General features: G+C 37.4%; 1 pseudogene; it reads right to left on the bottom strand.

Annotated features, from left to right (window-relative positions):
- LOC149153339 (ubiquitin-conjugating enzyme E2 22-like) overlaps positions 1 to 9,435 on the bottom strand; it is a 42,354-nt pseudogene extending 32,919 nt beyond the window's left edge.
- Between the last annotated feature and the right edge of the window lie 11,849 nt (positions 9,436 to 21,284).

Genomic DNA, 21,284 nt, shown 5'->3' with positions numbered 1-21,284 from the left:
AGGAGGGCCTTGATGTATCCCACATCTACGACACAAAACAAGGTAAATGATTTTTGGAGATGAGAATCGACTGACGACACAAGGTTCAGGGATGGTGATCATGAAAATGAAGGTTTATGGTATTGCAATGAATGAATTTTAACTGGATGACTTCTCTTGAACATATCAGCGACACTGAGATGAATTGGTAGCGTTGACCCAAAACAAAAGTGATGGATGGTGTGATAGACCAACAGTGTGATAACCATCAAGCTAAATGACCCAATGTAAATAGTCACAGAGATGAAGTGGAAGTTTCATGTTCAAGAGCGACTTGCTACCATAAAATTTTCTCGACTTTTCCCATTTTCCCCAGTCATTGCTGACCAGTAGCTCTTTATTTTTATCAAGCTTGAGGAGGATAACATATGCTTGTTCTATAATTCACCCTTCGAGTGAACCCATTTCTATTTGATGTTTTAACGAGTCTAGCGAAGGTGAAACTCAGCCTTGTCTAGATGGACAAGTTTGTTGCTATTTAATATTTTAACGAGTTCAACGACAAAGATAACTCGGTCCTTTTCATGTTTAGAGAGTTTGAAAAGGGATGAAAAGAAAACTCTATAAGTTCTTTTTCGTAAAATAATCTCTCAAGTCCGAAAAAGCATAAAATAATACAAGAGAGATGTCGTTTCCAATCCTTTAATGAGCTGGAATGGACAAGCGCTCGACAATCTTTTCATATTTAGAGAGTCTAAAAAGAGTTTAAAGATGACTTTATGGGGGTTTCTTTTTGTTTTTAACAAAGCTTGAAAAGAAACAAAAGTCTTCTTTGTGGTCAAAGATGTCCAATTTACCCTTTAGTACACTTGATTCTACTTTCAGTTGTTAGACCTGCTCAAAAACTTCATCAAAGAGGATTAAAAATATATATTCATTGAAATAATGAATAGAAACCCATATTTACTTTCATTAATATGCAAAATAAACATAAAAACAAGTTTTCTAATTCATTTTTACCATTTTAGTTTTACCATTTGATTTTGGAGCTCTAAAGTAGTTTTTTACCCCAAACTTCACCAGCTGATTGTGGAGGATTTTGTGGATCGTTTCTCGTGCCGTCAAGACCGGGTAGGAGCTATCCTAGTGCTCTTCCATTTCATTCCATTCATTTTCAATTTTAAGCAAAAAAATTTGGTTTTTGAGGCCCGTAGGGTTTCATTTTTGTGCCCTCTGGATCAGCGCACCCTTCCTATATCGAAAGGTGCACTGCATTGCATGTACCTAAAAGGTAGTATGCAATGTAATGCACTGTCTCTAATGAGAGGGTGCGATGGGTGCAAAAGCCAAAAATTGACAGTTGTTTTCTCCCAAATCTTCCACTGTTTTTTGCAAAAATTGGATCCTAATTTGTCTAATGGTTGTGTTTCAGACTTTCATCGGATCAAATTGGTCATAATACGGAGAGAACGAAAGCACAAAGAATAAGACATTATTGCCTTAAATGACCAAGGCGCAATTGATGCCTTAAGGAACTGTGGGTTACTGAAGTATCTTCTCTTATCCAGCATGCGACAACAAATTGAACTGCTACAGTATCTTGTTCATTCTTGGGATCCTACTAACCAGATTTTTCATATTAGGGGCAAATTTATCCCCTTTACCATCGAGGATATCTACTTTCTAACGAGTTTATCGAAGAAAGGTGTGCCCATTTAATTATCAGGATTCACCAGAGGAGGTGAATCAGTGAGAGATTATATTCGTCGGTTCTGTTGGGAAGGATCTCAACCCAGCAGAGATGGAAAGATTAATATCTGAGATGTTAGTGATCTTCCATTGAGAACAGTCCTTTTCACCCTTGCCAAACTGGCTGGCAGTGCCACTCTGCATTTGGCATATATATCTTATATGCAGTATGCTTTAGAGTGCTTGGAACCAAAGGTATTCAACTTGTGTGAGGCAATTCTTCCATCTATGAGGGAACAACTGACCAAGGTGAAGACTGGAAAGACAAAAAACTTGGTTATGGATCTATCCTAATTTTCTTTGCCTTGGGGAGAATCCCTCTCATGCAGCCACAGCACATTTCACTAAGAGCTCCTGGACCTAGAGCCCCACGGATGCATAGGTGGGTGGACCTTATGGCTAGACATGCCGACCAGTCACTGATCTCATTTTCCTCTGCTTGCTTCGAGTGGTTCGACCGTCAGGAGATGGCCTTCTTAAAATATCCATATTCAGAGATGGACTTTTGTGGTGATCCAGATCTGGTGTTGCCAGCTGGGGCGCAGTGCAGCGCCATTCGTAAATTTTTTGACCACAATGTTTTTCTTTCTGAAGTTTTTACTTTTTTGTGTTTTTCAATTGTTACCAAGACTAAATAAACTTGTATATGCATGCAAATGTTGGATCCATTTGACCTATGGTACATCGACGGGAGGCAGGTGCACCAGTTCAGAGAGTTGTTGGGAGGGCAATTCTCAGAGACTTGGATTTGGCAGAGACCTTGGCTGAGCTGCAGGATCACATAGAGGGTTTGACCCTTGGTATTTTGGATGTCTGGATTGAGGAGCTTCCTATGTGATTGCAGTGCCATACTATTGGTGTGCTGAGTCATTGGATGAGACTCCTGCGTATGATAGCATAGGTTGTGACCTGTTATCATCTGCAGCACTAGTCTATTGGGATATTTTTTGCATATTTTTCGAGTTTTTTGGGTTAGATGACTGATTTTTGTCTTGGACACAAAACTATTTGTAAAACCTATTTACAGCTATCTATTTGACTTTCAAAGTTTTATTATGCTTAAGTGATGCAATCCTATTCAAATGATGTTGAAAAAATGTTTACTTTACAAATGTCACAAATGTCTATTTAACACATAATTTGCTAGAGAGTCAGTTAATGTGTTTAAACTTCTGGAAATATGTTGATATTGAATAAATTCAAAATACCTTTCCAAAATACAAACTCTAAGGAAAATGCGATGGATTGTTGGGTTTCAGATGGTATAGAAGCCAGTAAGTTGTAGTACAACCAGTTGTGAGTCTAGCCTAACAATGATCCAGCGTATGCCATGTGAAATGGCATCAGAGAGGAGTTCAACCAATGCACTATACTTAGTGATATTGTTTGTCGATCGACCAATACATATCCCTCTGAAACTCACTAACTCGCCGCTAGGAGCGAAAATGGCCCATGCTATAGAAGATAGGTTCTACATACTACGACTAGCTTCGTCGGCATACCCAACAAATGGTTCCGAAAAATCCGACATCTACAACAAATGTGAAGTGGATTACCTAACCAAATAAGAACTCTAAAAGAAAACTAACACACAAAAATGCAATTAAAGCATATGTACAATGAGTTTTACTACACTTAGCTAAGCATAGTAACGTTTAAGATACAACCCATTTCGGGGCTACGACAATGGAATCCCATCATAATCCACTAACTCGTAGGCCCCTTTTGTCAACACATGTTTAACGATATAAGGGCCCATCCATAATGGTTCAAATTTTCTTGCTCCTAGTTTGTCAGAATCCTGATCGTAAAGCACGACCAGGTCACCTTCTGGGAAGACACGAGGCTTAACAGTCTTGACATATTTTTCCTTGATGAATTTCTTATGTGCCTCGTTAGCCAATGCGGCATCACGACAGGTTTCATCCATATGGATTAATTCCAAGAAACACACTTCTTCTTCAGAACTGTCAGGTAGCAGGTCAATTATGAGTTTGAGGGATGAGATTTCACATTGGATTGGTAAGACTACTTCCAAACCATAAGACCAAATGAAAAGGTGTAAATCTAGTCGCATTTCTTACCAAGGTTCGATATGCCCACACAGTCGAGTACAGGATTAAATGCCAATTCCGTTTATGGACTCCAATCATTCTTTGCAACATGTGCTTAAGGAATTTGTTGATAGCCTCAACTTGTCCATTAGCTTGCGGGTAGTATGGAGTAGAACTATCATGTGACAGTCCTAATTTGGTAGTTAATTTGATCATCATGTGATTGTGAAAATGTGATCCATGATCTGTAACTATAGCTTGTGGTACACCAAACCTAGAAACCACATGGTTAAAAAAAAAAAAAGCAGCCGTTTCGCCACTATTTTTCAATGTAGGCATCACCTTAGCCCATTTGGTAAAATAGTCAATGACGACAATAATATACTCATGCTCCCTGGCCGAGGTGGGGTTACATGTCATAAAATCAATGCCCCATTTTGTGAATGGGCCAACAACAACAACTGGATGTAGCAGTGCAGGTGGTAATCTGGTTTTACGATTAAAAATTTGGCAAGCATGGCAACTGCTGCAAGAATGAAATCTTTGAATATGGATGGCCAGAAGTAACCTGCTCGTAGAATTTTTTGTGCAGTTTCGTAACCAGATAAATGCCCCCCACAAGCACCTGAATGACATTTTCGCCTCCTCATGAGTAAGGCACCTATGTAAGATTGTATCGACACCACGACGATAAAGTGTATCACCAATGATCAGATAATATTTGGCTTGGTATCGAGTACGTCGTTGTTTAGAGCGAGAGGTATTAGGCTGAAAATCTTGGGTCTGGAGATAGACCAGTATATCTCCATACCATGGATCACTTGACGAAATCAGAAACAGAGACTCATCCAAGATTGATGCTTCTTATGTGAAATCATTGGAGGATGAGGGAAGGTCACAAAGTAACTCGGAAAAGACAAGATATTTCTTTGATTTAGATTTGATGAACTCTAAATCAAACTCCTGCAATATAACTATCCATTTAGAAATGTATGTCATAGGGTTCCAATCTGATATAATGGTAGTTTTGCGAAGGAGGATGTAGTGACGAAATCTCTGTATGGCTTGAATGGCTGCCAAGGCTAACTTTTCAACATATGAATATTTTCTTTTTGTATCATTGAGATTACGACTCAAAATAATAAATAGGATGTTCAGTTCCACTTTCTTATTGAACTAAAACCATACCAATGGTTGTATTTGCAGCGGCGAGATACAGGTAAAAGTCTTTTTCATAGTTTGGGGCATACATTAATGACGCTCTAATCAGGGAATTTTTGAGAGCATCAAAAGAAGCTTGCGCAACTTGGTCCCAATGGAAGGGTACCCCTTTATTTAATAGATGTGTATAACCTTTAGCTAATATAGCATAGTTTGGAATGAACCTCAGAAAGTTTTCCTTTCCTCGAAGTCTCTATATCTGTAACAAATTTGAAGGTGGAGGCATGTTAAGGATTGTCTGAACCTTTATGGGATCGAGTCGAATTTTGTCTCTTGAAACTACGAATCCAAGCAATCGACCAGAGCCAACACAAAACACACATTTGTGTGGATTGAGTCTTATTTTGTAGTGTTGACATCGTAAAAATATTGCCCTCAAATGTTGCAGGTGATCAATTCGTTTTCACAAATGAGTAGGTAAATCATCAAGATAGGGTTGAACAATGTGTTTGATGTCATGGAAGGCATAATTCATCGCCCTCTGAAATGTAGCCCCTGCATTCTTCAAACCAAAAGGTAGCTTTCGATAAGTGAATGTGCCCCATGGACATATAAAGGCAACTTTTGATTGGTCCTATGGGCAGATATTGATTTGATTGTAGCCAGAAAATCCATCCATGAATGAAAAAATTTCACATCCGGCACATTCGTCAATAATCTGGTCGATAAAAGGTGTAGGATAGTTGTCCTTTGGACATGTTTGGTTTACATCCCTATAATCGATGCACATTTGAATTGTCCCTTGTTTTTTCATCACTGGAACAATATTAGATACCCAATCAGTAAGAGGTACAAGGAAAATGAATCCAGCACGCAAAAGTTTTTCAACCTCTACTTTAATGGCGGCAACTTTATTAGGATGAACAGGTCGAAGCCGCTATCGTATTAGTTTGACATTAGGGTACATTTTAATCTCATGTTCAACAATGCTTGGGTCAATGCCCGGCATCTCCTCATAAGACCATGCAAAGACATCTCGAAATTCACAAAAAAGAGCACAGTAATTTTCTACTTCCAATGGAGAACAAGATTTTCTGACATAAGTGTTTTCTACAATGTTAGGTTTGGTAGAAATGTTTATAGAAATTGTTTCTTCTATGTTAGACAAATTATGCTCAGACTCTACAGTATTTACAGAATTCAACGAGAAATCAACAATCGATGGGTGGTTGAGTTCATTTGAGTAATCTTCATTATCATCTGGAAGGTGGGAACGATGATGATAATCTTCCCACACCATCTCTCCTATCATCATTGATTGGACAATTCCTTCATCCATAGAATGTATACGTGAAAAAGGATCTGAAGAGGTACCATATTCTAATGACCTATCTACCCATGCAATTGTTGAGTGCGGATTAGGGTTTTCCGCACAAGCCCAAAAGATTGATTGCTATAATGATTCAATGGGGCTTGGCGGCATTGCCTCGCCATAACCATCACTTTCAAAGTAGTTGGAAATCTTCTTAAAATCAGATGATGCAGAAGTAATCATGTTGCAATTTTCCACTCTTGCCACTTCTGCGAAACCAGATGGTGACAGGAAGGTAAAAGGGCCCATCAGGGAAGGATCTTTAAAGAGACCTACTCCAACAGTTTGAAGTGATGGTGAGTTTATGTGTATCAACGGAATGCTTCCCGTAGCCTGTGAACTATTGGCAAAGAAGGCTAGCTGATCAATGACTGTGATTCCACCTTTGAAGGGAAATGCAATCGTTCGAAATTATGTGGAAACAACAGCGGCCATAGCATATACCCAAGGCCTTCCTAGTAAAATGTTGTAATCAAGGAGTCCTTCAACTACCTCGACCTCAACATTGTCTATTTTTCCCCCTAGTTCAATTTGCAGGTTACTCAAAATTCTATATGGAGTGTATGTTCTTCCATCAAATGATTTTAATGTAGTTGGTGCTCGTGACAAGGGCGGTGAACCAAGAGTTTTCCAGCAGCTCATAGACATAATGCAAGTAGATGCCCCCTCATCAATATTAGTACAGTGCACATTTTTATTGGGAGCTTTTACTTGTATTAGGAAAGCTAATGGCGCCGGTAACTGTGGTGTATATCCCGCATGGTTAAAAACCGCAAGATTTGAATCTGTAGGATCTATTCCACCTATTGTTGATAATAAAGCTTGTTTCTAGGAGGGACAATTTTGCAACACCTCGAGTGTCGACATAGCGGAAGGTGATTGAGCCAGATCTTCCACTATATTATAGTTTTGAGCTGCTCGAGCACGAGGATTGAATGTTGATTTGTGTACAACTCCCTTTGGTGGCTTTATCATCAATTCAGGTACAATTGGTGTAATAACTTCTAGTGAAGTCGAGGTTGAAGTACTAGGTTGATCAGTAGCCTGGTTATTCAACTACGACAAATTTCCATAATCTTTATTCCTTGTTGACACAAAAACATTGTTCTGTAGATTTGCGATGGATAACATGAGTACTTGAGATGTGGAAGCTTTATCGGTTGCAACCAAATGTGTCTTTGGGGTTGGAAATGAATCTGTCAACATTGCTGATGTATTTGAAGTCTTTAGAAGCTTAAAGACCTCAGATTGATGTGGACAGTCTCTTGTATAATGTTCATCATTACATATCAAACATGGATAATGAGGTTTCTTAGCCGTGGTAGGGGAATCAGATGATTTCCCAAGAGTGGAATTTTCCTGTTTCTTTTTGCTATTCTTCCCCTTTTTCTTACCTCTTGGTTTCTTTTGATTCTTGCCTTTGTCAGATGACACGACATTAATCTCTTAGGCAAGAGTGTTTTCTAATGTGTTTGCAGTTTGATTAGAGATAGCAAGAGTTTGACTAGATGGTCCTCTTTCCACCTATGTGCTTGAAGAACCAATCACACCATCGCCGACATGAGAGTCCCTACTCAATTTTGGAGGTGGTGGAACAGTAAAGGCTGGTCTAGGTGCATCAGGAATTTTATCATAGAGCATGTCAAATTGTATGTAAATCAAATCCAAATACTAGGCACGAGTGATGACTTGCTCTTCGGTGACAACTCCTCCTTTTGCCATGTCCTCGGTGATTGATGGCAGCAAGGATTTTATGAACCACTCAGCTAAAATCTGATCAGGAACATATGTCTTAACCATTCAATGACGACGCCACCACTCATGAATATGATCTGATATATGGGTGGAGGTAGTCTATTTAAAGTTGGTCAAGAGTTCTGTTCCAGTCTCGTATCTAATAGGTAACTGGAAGTGGGTCAAAAAGGTAGTGGCTAAAATGGTGAAGTTATCAAAAGAAGCTCTTGGTAATTCAATGTACCATTTAGCAGCTGGACCAGTAAGCGTTCTTTGGAAAAGACGAAGTCTAATCGAATCATCATTCAAAGTATTGGATGAACACCATAGATGAAAGTTCATAACATGATTCGATGGGTCTTCTCCAGGATTTCCATTAAACTTTGGAATATCAGATGGTAATTTATGAGGAATCCCCGGCCACCAAGGCGCATATGAAATTGGATCATTAGTGAGCCTATTTAAATCTAGTAATTCTAGAGTTTCTACGAATGGCAACTGTCGATTCAAGTCAGGTTGAGCATACCCAAGATAAGAAGGAATCACCTGTGCAATAGGTCTTTGCATACCAAGATAGGGCATCTGCATTTGGTAACCTTAGTAAGGTTGTTGGATAAAACCAGTATAAGGTGGTTGTTGATAACCAGATTGGAATTGTGGTTGTCCATAACCTACAAAGCCTTGTTGCCCAGGTCCTTGGTAAGCTTGATATTGACCAAAACTAGTTTGAGCTTGTGAACCGAGTCCAAACTAGGGTTGGGACTGGTGGAATTGGGATTGTTGGAATTTCGGTAGCCATGGTTGTTAAACGAACTATTGCTACCCAGTAATGAAAGATTGACCAAGTTGTGGATCAATTGTACCAGTGTAAGCATGGGTCATTCCAGATAAAGGTATACTAACCTAAGGTTGTTGATGGGCTTTAGAAATAATTGGTTGCCGTATAACAACCTGGGAAACTTGAACCTCTTAACTTGAAACTTGTGGTTGCAAGGAAGAAGGATCAGTTTGTACCGGTTGAGATACAACAGTTTGAGCTTGTGACTGTGGCACAGTAGTAACAATAGGTGTATTATGGATATTTGACATGGTTTGCATTGGTTGTGTTGGATACACAAGCCTTGGTTGTTCTGGCATTACTGGTTGTCGTTGACAAACTCTAATTCCAGGTTGACTTGAATATTGTGGGAAATTACCATATGGTTGTCCTCGAGAATAGGGAGGATACGGTGAATAAGCATATTGCTCTCCATATGGTGGCAATCTAGTATTTAATGGGTACACTGGTCTTTGATGACTAGATTTCCCAACTTGATACTGATGTGCAAGATCAAATTGTTGAGTTCCCATTTGAGAAAAAACAGGTTGAGTTCCAAACGAGTACATGGGTGTTGATCATGGTGCAAAAGCAACCCCTGAGTGGGTTCCAGACAATGATTGGTAACCAACCGGGACAGACGATTCACCGTATAGGTGCGACTCAGGTGTGGCAGAAAACATCAAAGGAGATATAACAGAAGATTCTACTGCAGCTACATCAAATGATACAATCTTGGATGTTGATGGTTGTTCAGCCATAGTTAACTGGCCCAAAAGTTGTGCTAAAGATTCGACGGGAACTTGCAAGGAAGTAGGATCAGATGAAGCAAAGTAATTAGGAGTAGCAGGATAAAGATTAATCCCAGTTCCAAAGTGAAACAGGGTTCCAGGTGTGGTATCCTCTACTATCTCTTCTATGGCAATCAAATTTGGTGAAAGAGGTTGACCGTCAGGTCCATAAAAGATTTCTAGTGTTGATGAAAGTGTAGTTTCAACATTGACTGATGTCAGAGGGTTAACAACTTCTAAATGTTGAAATTTGAAGTCCAGATGTTCAGGTAAATGAACAACAGTTTCAAAGGGAGGTTCCTGGAAAACTTCTAGTTCAGATGTAACTTCTATTGAAACTGGGATAGATTCTGGACCAACTCTTGATGGAGTTGTTTCAAGTTCAGAAGTACTTTCTGGTTGAAAATTTTCAAATTGAGTATCAACTTTTTGTTGGACAACCTCGGTTGTTGTTACACTAGGATCAGTGTTAATGTCCTCAGGTAACTGTGAAACTTCCTCTTTAGGAACGGATGTACCAGAGTTAATTGGAGTAACTGGAGTCTCTGTAGCTGTTGAAACAAATGTTTCAAATAACCCAGATGAAGAACCAAGAGTTCTTGTTATGAAACCAGCTCAAGAAAAGTTAGAAAAGATAGATCAATGCCTTATAATTCAGCCTCTTCGAGGGGGCAACCTCCTTTACATTACATAAATGAACAATTCTTGGATGATACAAATGAAAAGACCTCCTTTCTACATATAGGAGTTTAAGGGGTCATAACATAATCAGAGCCGACATAACAATAATAATGTAAGGGCACAATAATAATAATAGTGGGCTTCTATGGGGCACAATAGTAACAATATGGGCTCTACATGGGTACATCAATATAATAAGTGGGTTGTACTAATAACAATAAGGGGTTACACTAGTAGTATAGGGGCTTAACATGCCCCTCTCTTTCAAAAAGCATTGTCCTCAATGCTTGAGTAGTTCTTGATGCTTCTGTATAAAATTCTTGTCCCCCCATGTGGAATCTTCAGCGGGTAAGTTCTTCCACTTGATGAGATACTCTAAAATTGATCGATTTCATAGCTGTTGGGTTCTTGTTTCTGTGACTGCTCCAGGTTCCAATATGATTTTTCCTTCCTCTTCAATTTCTGACAATATTGTTTGAATTGGGATCTTTTGCAACTTTTGAATAAGTGGCCATACTTCTTCTTCCTTCTTCCATTCATCCCTTGCTTTGTTTACCCAATCTGGTTGGATAATAGAAATAGCACGAAACAATGCTTCCACATCCTCATCCTTGAAGAGTCTTCCCATTCGATAAGGTCGCCATTTTTTCAGTGCATGCAGTATTGCCAACATTTCCTTCTCATAAATAGCTTGCTTGAGATGTAGCAGTAAAAATACCCAATCACCTACATCAAAACATTTTTCACAACGATGTTGATCTACCTCTTGTTTCATTTGATTTTGCACCGAAGTGGCATTATCCTTTAAAATTTGGAGAACTTGTTGTTGATGCTCAATGTGATCTTTCACTGCTTGAACCTTTTTCTTCTTGATATGTCCTTCTATCTCTAGAGTTTGAGGAGTGGTAATTCTTGCCAATGCTTTACAAGATATGTTCTGATTCATTTCTTGATGCTCGATGTGATCTTTCACTTCTTGAACATTTTTCTTCTTGATATGTCCTTCTATCTTGATAGTTTGAGGAGTGGTAATTTCGACCAATGAATTACAAGATATGGTTGGATTCATTTCTTCTTTCTCGATGTGATATTTCACTTCTTGCACCTTTTTCTTCTTGATATGTCCTTCTATCTTGAGAGTTTTAGGAGTGGTAATTCTTGCCAATGCTTTACAAGATATGTTCTGATTCATTTCTTCTTTCTCTGGGGTGGGGTCCTAGTGTATATCTTCTTCTTTTGACGTTTCTTGATCCTTTTCTTCCTCCTCTTCATATTCTATGTAAAATAATTTCTTCTCAGCACACTTATGACCTTTATTGCATTTGCTATCACAATTGTAACAAAGCCCTTTTTCTCTTTTTTCTTCCAATTGTTGTGGTGTAACCCTTGTAGGTTGTGGAAGGCTAGGAGAAACAACACTTCCATCTTTATAGTTGTGAGGGGTATGCTTCCTGGTTTCCATAATTTTGCTTTCCACTATGTCACAAAGCCCTTTTACTCTTTCCAATTGTTGTGGTGTTGCTCTAAAGAAGGTGTTGCTCTTTGTATCCTCATAATGTGCTATCATTTCCTTCGTGAAAATTGACCACGTAACAAGTTGTTTACGAGAACAAAGCCCTTCATACCATAAAAATTGATCCGGTTCTAAATATGAAGATGCAATACATACCTTTTGTAACAGTAGTACACCATGTAGATCAAAATATTGCTCCATCTAAAGTATCCAATTTACAGGATCCTTGCCATCAAACTTCCTCATCTTGTTTTTTCTTGATTTTAGGAGCTCGATCTTGAAATGACTGTAACTCTGTATTTTCGGATCTTTAAGTTCTGAAACTGTGACCTGTAGTAGTCCTTTGTGTCCTCTTTCCAATGCCACCAGTCTGATCCAAATTGGATTCTCCAAGAAAGAGTTATGCACAATCTCCCAAGATGACCTGATTATAGACCTTTCCAGAAGAGTGAACTTGTATGAAGTTCCACGTGTCACTGTTTCTACCTTTGGCTCTAAAAAATATCTACAAGAAACTAAAGTCCGTCCTCTTTCTGTACCTTCTTACAAAATTTCAATCTGATGCTCAGAGAGAAAGTTATGACAATTTTCCCCAGGTCACCTGTTTGGAATGTAATTCAGGAGTCTGCAAAAAGACAAACTTCCTCAGATCATATCTTCGCAAATATAGTGCGAAAAGCTCTGAAATTCGGACTCAAGCTTTAGTGTGAATTCTTCTCAAATGGGTTTTTGTTTTCACTTCTGAAACATCGCAGAAAAATAGTTATAGCGAAAATGACACGATGACCTATTTGGAGCAGCGAAATCCAAAGCTCTAATACCAAATGTTATGAAACCAGCTCAAGAAAAGATAGATCAATGCCTTATAATTCAGCCTCTTCGAGGGGGCAACCTCCTTTACATTACATAAATGAACAATTCTTGCATGATACAAATGAAAAGACCTCCTTTCTACATATAGGAGTTTAAGGGGTCATAACATAATTAGAGCCGACATAACAATAATAATGTAAGGGCACAATAATAACAATAGTGGGCTTCTATGGGGCACAATAGTAACAATATGGGCACTACATGGGTACATCAATATAATAAGTGGGTTGTACTAATAACAATAAGGGGTTACACTAGTAGTATAGGGGCCTAACAGTTCTTGATGTACTAGACTCAGTTAAATGAGACTGCTTTGCCCGAATTGGTGTCCCTTCGGGAGGCAAAGGCGGTTGACTCGCTGTTCTCCATGAACGACGGGGTTTGGGTTGACTTTCCTCCATGATTGCAGATTACTTTATCAAATTACTCAACTAAGGAATAATGATGTTATTCATGGTCAAACGATTACGGATTACTTTATCAACTTAAACTCAACTAAGGAATAAGGATGTTATTCATGGTCAATTAATTTTTAACAACACTGGAACACAACTTCTCTTTTTTAGTTTTAAAGAGTCGAGAAAAACCAAAAGATGACTCTATTCGCCTTCGATTTTTAATGAGCCTAAAAGGACAAGTGCTTAGATGATCCTTTTACTTTTAAAGAGTCGAAAAGGAACGAAAGTGACTACTCTAGAGACTCTAGACAAGAGGGTTTACCAGACAAATCACAAAATTGCAATATACACCTTAGTGATATATGAAAGAGAAATTACCAAAGACTTTACGTACAGTAGTAAATCTTCCTGAATGCTGTGTTCGGTGCGTTGTGATCAGTAAGGTGGCAGACTTGGCTTCCTAGGGATAAAAGCATTAAACCTATTGGGGTCTCCCACTATATACACGACGGTACAAGGAGCACAAGTCCGTACTATCACTTATCGGATCAAAGAGGAGGAATCACCCAATCTTCAATGAAAACGACAGCCACTAGGTTTAAAGACGTTGGAACACGTCTCTAGCCTAGACCTCTAGATGTTTTTCAATAAGTTCCAAAGCATTGTTAGATTAATTGATGTTTATTTTAAGTTGATCTTTCTTAGAAATTTCCCTTTGAAGGTTCACCATGAAATGTGTTCTGAAATTCCTAAGAATGCAACTAGAATGATAAGCACTCTTTTTGTTTAATTTTGACAATGAAAATCCAAACTATGAGGGATAGAGCATAGAAGTACTTTTGAACAAACAACAAAGAGCACAAACTAATGCAATTCCCTAAACATTCATTTTAGCACACAAATTGAAACTCTAAAATGAAAATTGCATGTATTTCTTTTCAGTTTCTCTTAATGTGAATGATGTAATAAGAAAAACTAATGCACAAATGATTTAGAACTTTTTCATAAAAATGGAGATTTATGACAATGTCTTCTAAGAGAGAAAGGAAGATTGAACGAAACTTTCAATTTTGAAGAAATGAGTATTTCCGACACTTTAAATGAAAAATACAAATCAAATGCACAAATAGATCAATCAACTATCTATGAAGGAATATTTTATGACACTTCACTTTCTAAAGAAAATGACGATTTAACAACACTTTTCTACCGACAGTACAATCGATCAAAACTACTTTTCGACAATGGATTGCAAATGACAAAACAAATACATGAAAAACATTCACCAATCCTAATCTAAACAGAGCCGAATTAAGGAGATGAAAGGTTGGTTTTCAGAGATGAGACATCATTTAATTCAAAATGATGAAAATTGACAAAAACTTCAGCTCCTAGATGGGAAACTGATCCTCAAGATATCAGCACAGGCTGTAGTGATAGACAGTGCGTTGAATTGCTCTGTACTCATGCAAGAAGTGCACTGCAGTGTAGGTCTCAGTTAGAGACAGTGCGCTGATGACAGTGAGCAATTCTGAAGGTGTTTTTGGCTTAAATTTGATTCAATTTTCAATGAATTTAGACTTGAATTCAATAAATGATAGAAAGTACAATATATTGGAATGTTCTAAGAGGCTACTTAGCTATTAAAAAGGGAGAATGTGATCCCTAGTGGAATCGCCAGTTTGTTTTGGCATATTTAGTGTTCTTGGAAAAACGCCTAACCCTCTAGATCTAATAGTTGATATAGAAACAACAGTCAAAACAATCTTAATTTTTCCTATAAACAACAGACAAAATAAGGGACATGGAACCTACTTGGAACTTCCGCCTGTTCCTTATCTCCCTTGACCAATTGCACTGCTCCTTCCCGTACTTAAATCGCTTGAGAAGTACCTGCACAACTTATAGAAACAAAAGCCCATCAAAGCATAATGATCTATTGTTTATAAATAGCATGGAATCGAAAACATGATATACACATGAATTCATTTAACATATAGCACAAGCATAAGGGAAAAATCCTGAAAAACTTTATTGATAAGAGGAAAGATTATAACCAATGTGAGTTCGATCTAATGTCATCCTTCCAATTCAATCCTTTTTCACCTCATGAAAAGCGAGACATTCCAACAATATCACAATACTTGCACTCAATCCTAATCTCATACCACCAGCATCTCTTTACAATTCAATATTTTCCAGCCTAGATCTCCTAGATGAGTGATCTATTTATAGGTGAGTGAAGGAGGTTATGTTATCAATGGAGGTAATGAATGCCTTTCTAAATTTAGAAATCAATTCCATGGAAGGAGGGATAGGGAGTTGATGCTTCCTAGTTCCCTTTCTCATCTAAAGGCGAACCCAAAGGAGCATGTGGCATTTGAGAAACTTCTAGAGGCTTCCAATGGATAAGGAATCTTCAAACCCTCACAGAACTTTGCTCAACTTCGCCCAGCACAAGTCAAAGAGGGGATAAGTGCAAGTGCACTGCATAGCACCCTGTTAATGCATGGTTTGCTTTGCAGTGCACCCTAAGGAAAGCCTAACTACACTGATCTTCTTAGAGGTGGTTTTTGGATGTCTTCAATGATGGAACTTCTTTGGGAGTAAGGCATTCTGATGACTAACTTCTTTAGGGCATGTAACAACTGTACTAGGGGTTGATGGGCCCTAATAGCACCAATCCATAAGTTGGGGATGATGTGCCCAAATGGATCTATAACAACCCTATATTAGGTTGGGCGGACCTACCTATGGTTTTGTGCATGGTTTTCTCACTTGGTTTTCAATCCATGGTATTGGATGCTTCGGCATGTATAAATATGTATTGTAACATTGAAAGGAACATAATGTAAAATCAAGCTGGTATTCCCAGTTTTGGGATCCAGGGGAAAATATCTGTGTATATGTGTTTTATGTGTTATTCTCTCGCATTTTTTATTTTCTGTGTTTTAGAATTCGTATGCAGGTAATTTCTGTACAGGGTTAAAACCTACACCCTGAACATGCCTTAAAGCAATGCGTTGTGCATATCCCCAATTTTTTCGATCCATCCTCTCTATATCTTCACCCTTAAGCTTGTGAAAGTCCACTTTAAAAGTGTGATAAACCATTCTGACATGATCAAAACTTATGTACTCATTTTCTAAAACCAATTCTCGTTGACCACTAAAAAAATGATTCACTAGCTTTTTGTTGTTGTGGATGTAATATTGGTCATGAAATCCTGTTACATTGCAACCATTGTACAACCTAGTTAGCATCCACCCTTCCCAAGGAATTTGATATCGAAGACCTGATGTTGAAGAATAATCCTTCAACATAAGTTGTCTTCTTTTGCTATCCTCATCCAAGGAATGACCAATAATAGGTCCCAAATTATTTTCCACATGTTTCTTCCACATAGATTCTACCTTTCGCCATTGTTGATAAACACAATTTTCATTGAACCTATTGCATGTTGGATGAACAACCACAACCAAACGAGGAAGCTTTTCATGTAAATGGTTTGCAATAATAACATGTGCATAATGGCCAATAACATAGTTCTTAAAAGAATCTGTTATAATCTCATAGCTGACAGCTCCCTCACCAACTCTCACCAAGAAATGTTATTGGCATTGATGTTCTTCTTCCGTACCACAAAACCCCACTTGTGTATCACTTTTTTCTACTCACCTAACATATTTTTTCACAATTGTTTCATCTTCAGCAAGCAATACAGGAATTGGTCCATCTATACCATGCTTGGCTTTATAAGCATAAACTTTTCCAACTGCCTCAAAAATGTGCTCGTGGTCTCTTCGGATATATGCTAATGACTTTCTAAGTTGCCTTAAAGTCGTAGATATTGAAGGACCATCCAGATTCAAGCTAATAAATCTATGTAATCTAGGACCTCCCCATAACTTGATCATCTCATAAAGGGATTTTGTGGATGTACTATACCTTCTCCCCGCTTTTGCATGCATCGAGTTATGAAAAATATCCTTGACAAATTCCCAAACTGCATCTTTACCTTGTAATTTTCCTTGCTTATGTGCCTCACACACATCCTTGCAAAACCTAAAGACATCCTTCTTTTCTATCGATTCAAACAACTTTTCCTTTAGGGATCTCATTCTAATAGAGAGTGTAGCAACATTTGTACTCTCCCACCAAAGAGGTCACATTGTTGATCTATGGTTAGCATTTGTAATTCTCGCAGCATTCTTCAGTTGATTTTGAGTCAAATAGTCCAGACTTCTACCTTTTCCTATATCTCTTTCACTTCTTTTATTAGTGCACATTGATTCATGATATATTCACATCCTGAAGTCATCACATTCTGGAACCAACTTACAAAAGTTGCATGTTAATGAATCAAATGGGATCCTTATTTCTAAAGCCCTCTAGCAATGAATATGCCTATATGTACCACCAATATGACATTCAATACCCTTATAACATAGCATGATCTTGGTATGCTTCTCTATGGCGCATAATTTTCCACCCCTTTGATCATCCATTAGGACCTTTGTTTCCAATCTCTCCCCATTTCTATCAATATACGGATACCAATACCCCCAACATTGTAGTAATAAGGGAGATAATTGAGCTATAATAAGGTGACAACACAATAAAAAACAAATAAATTTGAAGTAAGATAAATAAAATAATATACAAATTCATATTCAAGTTTAGTCTAAGCTGTTAATTAACACACTTGAAGTAGAAGAATTTTCACTTGTAGAACCCCTATGTAATACTAATGGTGATAATGGGACCAAGAACCTAGTCAAACTTTGTTGGGATTTATCATTGGTAGGCTTCTTGGGTCTCCCAACCGTGCCACTCCGCAACCTATTCTCCTCATGTGAACCATCATTTGTAGTAGTAACATTGTGCTTCTTTGATTTCATGTGCTCATTTAGAGAACTGACAATATTACCACTTTTTGGCACTAAACAAAACTAGTTATTGCACCTTGTACATTCCACTCTCACTTTTTTCATGTCCTTATAGTCTGCAAGTGTTGCTTCCACCAGCTTGAACAAATTAGGCTCTTGTGTCTTGTTGAAATCATCTAGAAGTTTTATTTCTTGATCAATATGAAATTGATCTCCAACCATCATTGTGTGTTGTACTTCGTTACATGAAGGAATTTCACTACCACTTGGCATTGAAAGGATTGGGCCCCTATTTTCATATGATGGTTTTTGAAGTTGTGTGTTGTTCACGCTACCAAGGATACATCACCTGTTCCATAATCAATGCCAAAAATTTCACAATGGATCTTTATTTTAGATTCTCCCTTTTCTGAATATACTTTGAGAGTAATTTTCTCATTGACAAACTCTTCCATTAAAATTTTAACTTTTTTTTCCAAGATGCCAATACACTAGGATCAACAACTATGGTTTGTTCCACTGACAAAGACATATTTTCAACTCTTTTTTGTTTATGCATAGGTCCCTCCACATTCACTTCAATGTTTTCAAAGATTGGTATTTTTTCGATTACATTTGGACACTTTGTTTCCACATCAAATGTGCCTAGTTTCCTCTCGATGCCTAAAAGTGTTGTATAAAATTTCCATTTTTTCTCTTGCTTTGGATTTAAACTTATTCCATCTTGGTTAAAATCAAAAGGGTATCCAATGATTTCATCATTTACAATTTCATCACGAATTTCAGCAAATGTACAACCTTCTCGACACTTGACCATGTCAATGATAGAATTATCTTCACCGGTAGCAATTTTATAAAACAACTCCATCTATTTTTGCACATAAATAAATGAAAAAGTAAGTAAAATTCCACAAGCATATTTTTTTATTATAAAAAAAAGAGTAAGGAAGCAAGGTATGAAATTTCAATTAAAAGCTCCAAAAAACATGAATAAATATTACTATTTGGATGAAACACCTTGATTCAAAATATACTATCGGTTGATTCCTCAAATGGAACTGAAACCAAAAATAAAATAGATTTGAGAGCTGACTTATTGTTGCACCAGAACTCGGCAAAACATTGTATACTATTTTTAATTCATAACCTTAACATGATTTGTAACTATAATTTCAAGTGCTTTTCTAAAAACTCCCATTAATAAGTTAGTTAGGCCAAACATCTGTACATATTGAAATTGTTTCAAGCATGTAAATACCTGTTGAAATTGGCAACTAGGGCCAAATTCCACTTTGGACAGCTCCTATGGGGAAGATTATTGTAGCATTATTGCAACTCATATGGAAACCAAGTCTTAGCCAATCATGATGCTTAGAGAACTATTTGGAGGAAGTTTAAGGCTACGGATGCTCTTCCATTTTAGACCACAATTAAGAGAAGTATTTCTGTGTTTTTCTTCATATCATATATATTTCAGTTTGGGTTGCAGGAAGAGTTTCTACTTCAGCATATTGAAGGCACTTGTGGAAGGGATGAAAGGGTCAATTTGTATCCTCCATCTTAGCCGCAGTTAAGGAGGGTAGGTCGCAGTCTATTCAAAGGGAGTAACATTTATCTGTGAAGCAATCTAATGCTACTACATGATTGAAGACTCAAGCCCTACATTACATACATTAGACAATAGTGTTTTGATTGTCCATTCTTGGACTATCTTGAGCTCATTCCTCTCAGCAAAGAAGGCTGCATCATATGATCAAGGACCGAGTTCCCTTAGGACATCATTCTTTCATTGCTTAAGCTACTCTCTGGTTAGTATTTGACTACTGCTACTTGTGGACAAAATTGCATACATGATTGGGTTGCTTGCTTGGCATTGGACAGTGGTTCAAATCATCATTCATTGTACTCTCTCATTCATTTTACAGTGGTTCAAATCATCATTCATCATTCAGAATGTTGAGCCGACCTATGCAGATTACAATGACAATATTGATTTTGAATAAAAATGTATAAAAACCAAAGGGTATTCACATTAGTGAATATTTGGTTACAAGGAAAGCTTCAGGCAGTATGTTATATTGAAGATTATCTTTAAGCCCTGTAACATCTAGTATAGTTGTGATCAAGTTGAAAGTGAAGTGTGGATTAGCAAACTTATGGGAATTATTATTTATATACTTGGCAGACATCTTTAGTTTGTAAATAACACAAATATATACAACTATATACTTTGGAAATTATTTGTCTTCGATTTTTCTTTGTACGACTGAGTTGGGAAATTTGTAGTCACAGATGATTATGGAGGACTAATAGGAGAACCGAGAGGTATAGGAAAGACCCTCTCCTCAAGCTACAACCACTCAGATTGTTAGCACAGGAAACAAGGGTGTTTCCTTGTCCCAAAAGGATTTTTTCTAGCACTGATGTGGTCAGAATGTTAAAAAGTGTCCAAGGCCTACAACAATATCCTGGACCCTAGGAAACAACAAATAGAAGAAATTCAACTAAATGTCCTTTCACTTATTCATGTAGATTAAATAAATTCAACTAATTTTCCTTTCACTTCTTCATGTAGATTAAATAAATTCAACTAATTTTCCTTTCACTTATTCATGTAGATAAAATCAACTTGTTGCTAGATCTCAGGTCAATAACCTAGACATCGCCATGTTTAAATGCATTTGAAGTTGGACAAGTTGCAACTCACAAAATGTTTGAGAAAATTAATAGGAAGTTGGAGATTGATATCAATGATATGAATGGCTTGGTATTCAAGGACATTCATGGTGATATTGAACTTAAAGACATATACTTCAGGTATCCAACAAGGCCTGTTGTTGAAATATTTTTTGGTATATCACTGAGAATACCCAGAGGCACCATTGTAGCTTTAGTTGGAGAGAGTGGAAGTGGAAAGTCCACAGTGATAAGTCCCATAGAGAGATTTTATGATCACAAGCTATTGAAGTGCTTATAGACACTTTCAATATCAAGCAGATTCAACTTCAATGGATAATCTAATAATAATTTGCACTATTTGCACTATTTGCACTATTTCTAGTATAATATGAACTATTTGCACCCAAATGTGAAACTAGGGAACATAACTGAAGATGAGGAAGAACTTATAATAAAAATGCACAAGCTTATCGGAAATAGGTAATTTTCTCCACATTTCTATATTATTTTGGGTTAATTTTTCATGATTTTTCCAAAAAAGAAATTTATCAATTTAATTTTTCTTAAAAATAAATTCGTCCAGATTTTACTAGA

The sequence above is a fragment of the Pinus tabuliformis genome, chromosome 9, assembly GCF_031772625.1.
Source record: "Pinus tabuliformis cultivar Carrire ecotype Pingquan chromosome 9, CPIR1, whole genome shotgun sequence".
Classification (NCBI taxonomy): Eukaryota; Viridiplantae; Streptophyta; class Pinopsida; order Pinales; family Pinaceae; genus Pinus; species Pinus tabuliformis.
The sequence above is the reverse complement of the archived record's forward strand: the minus strand, read 5'-3'. Positions and strand labels throughout refer to the sequence as shown.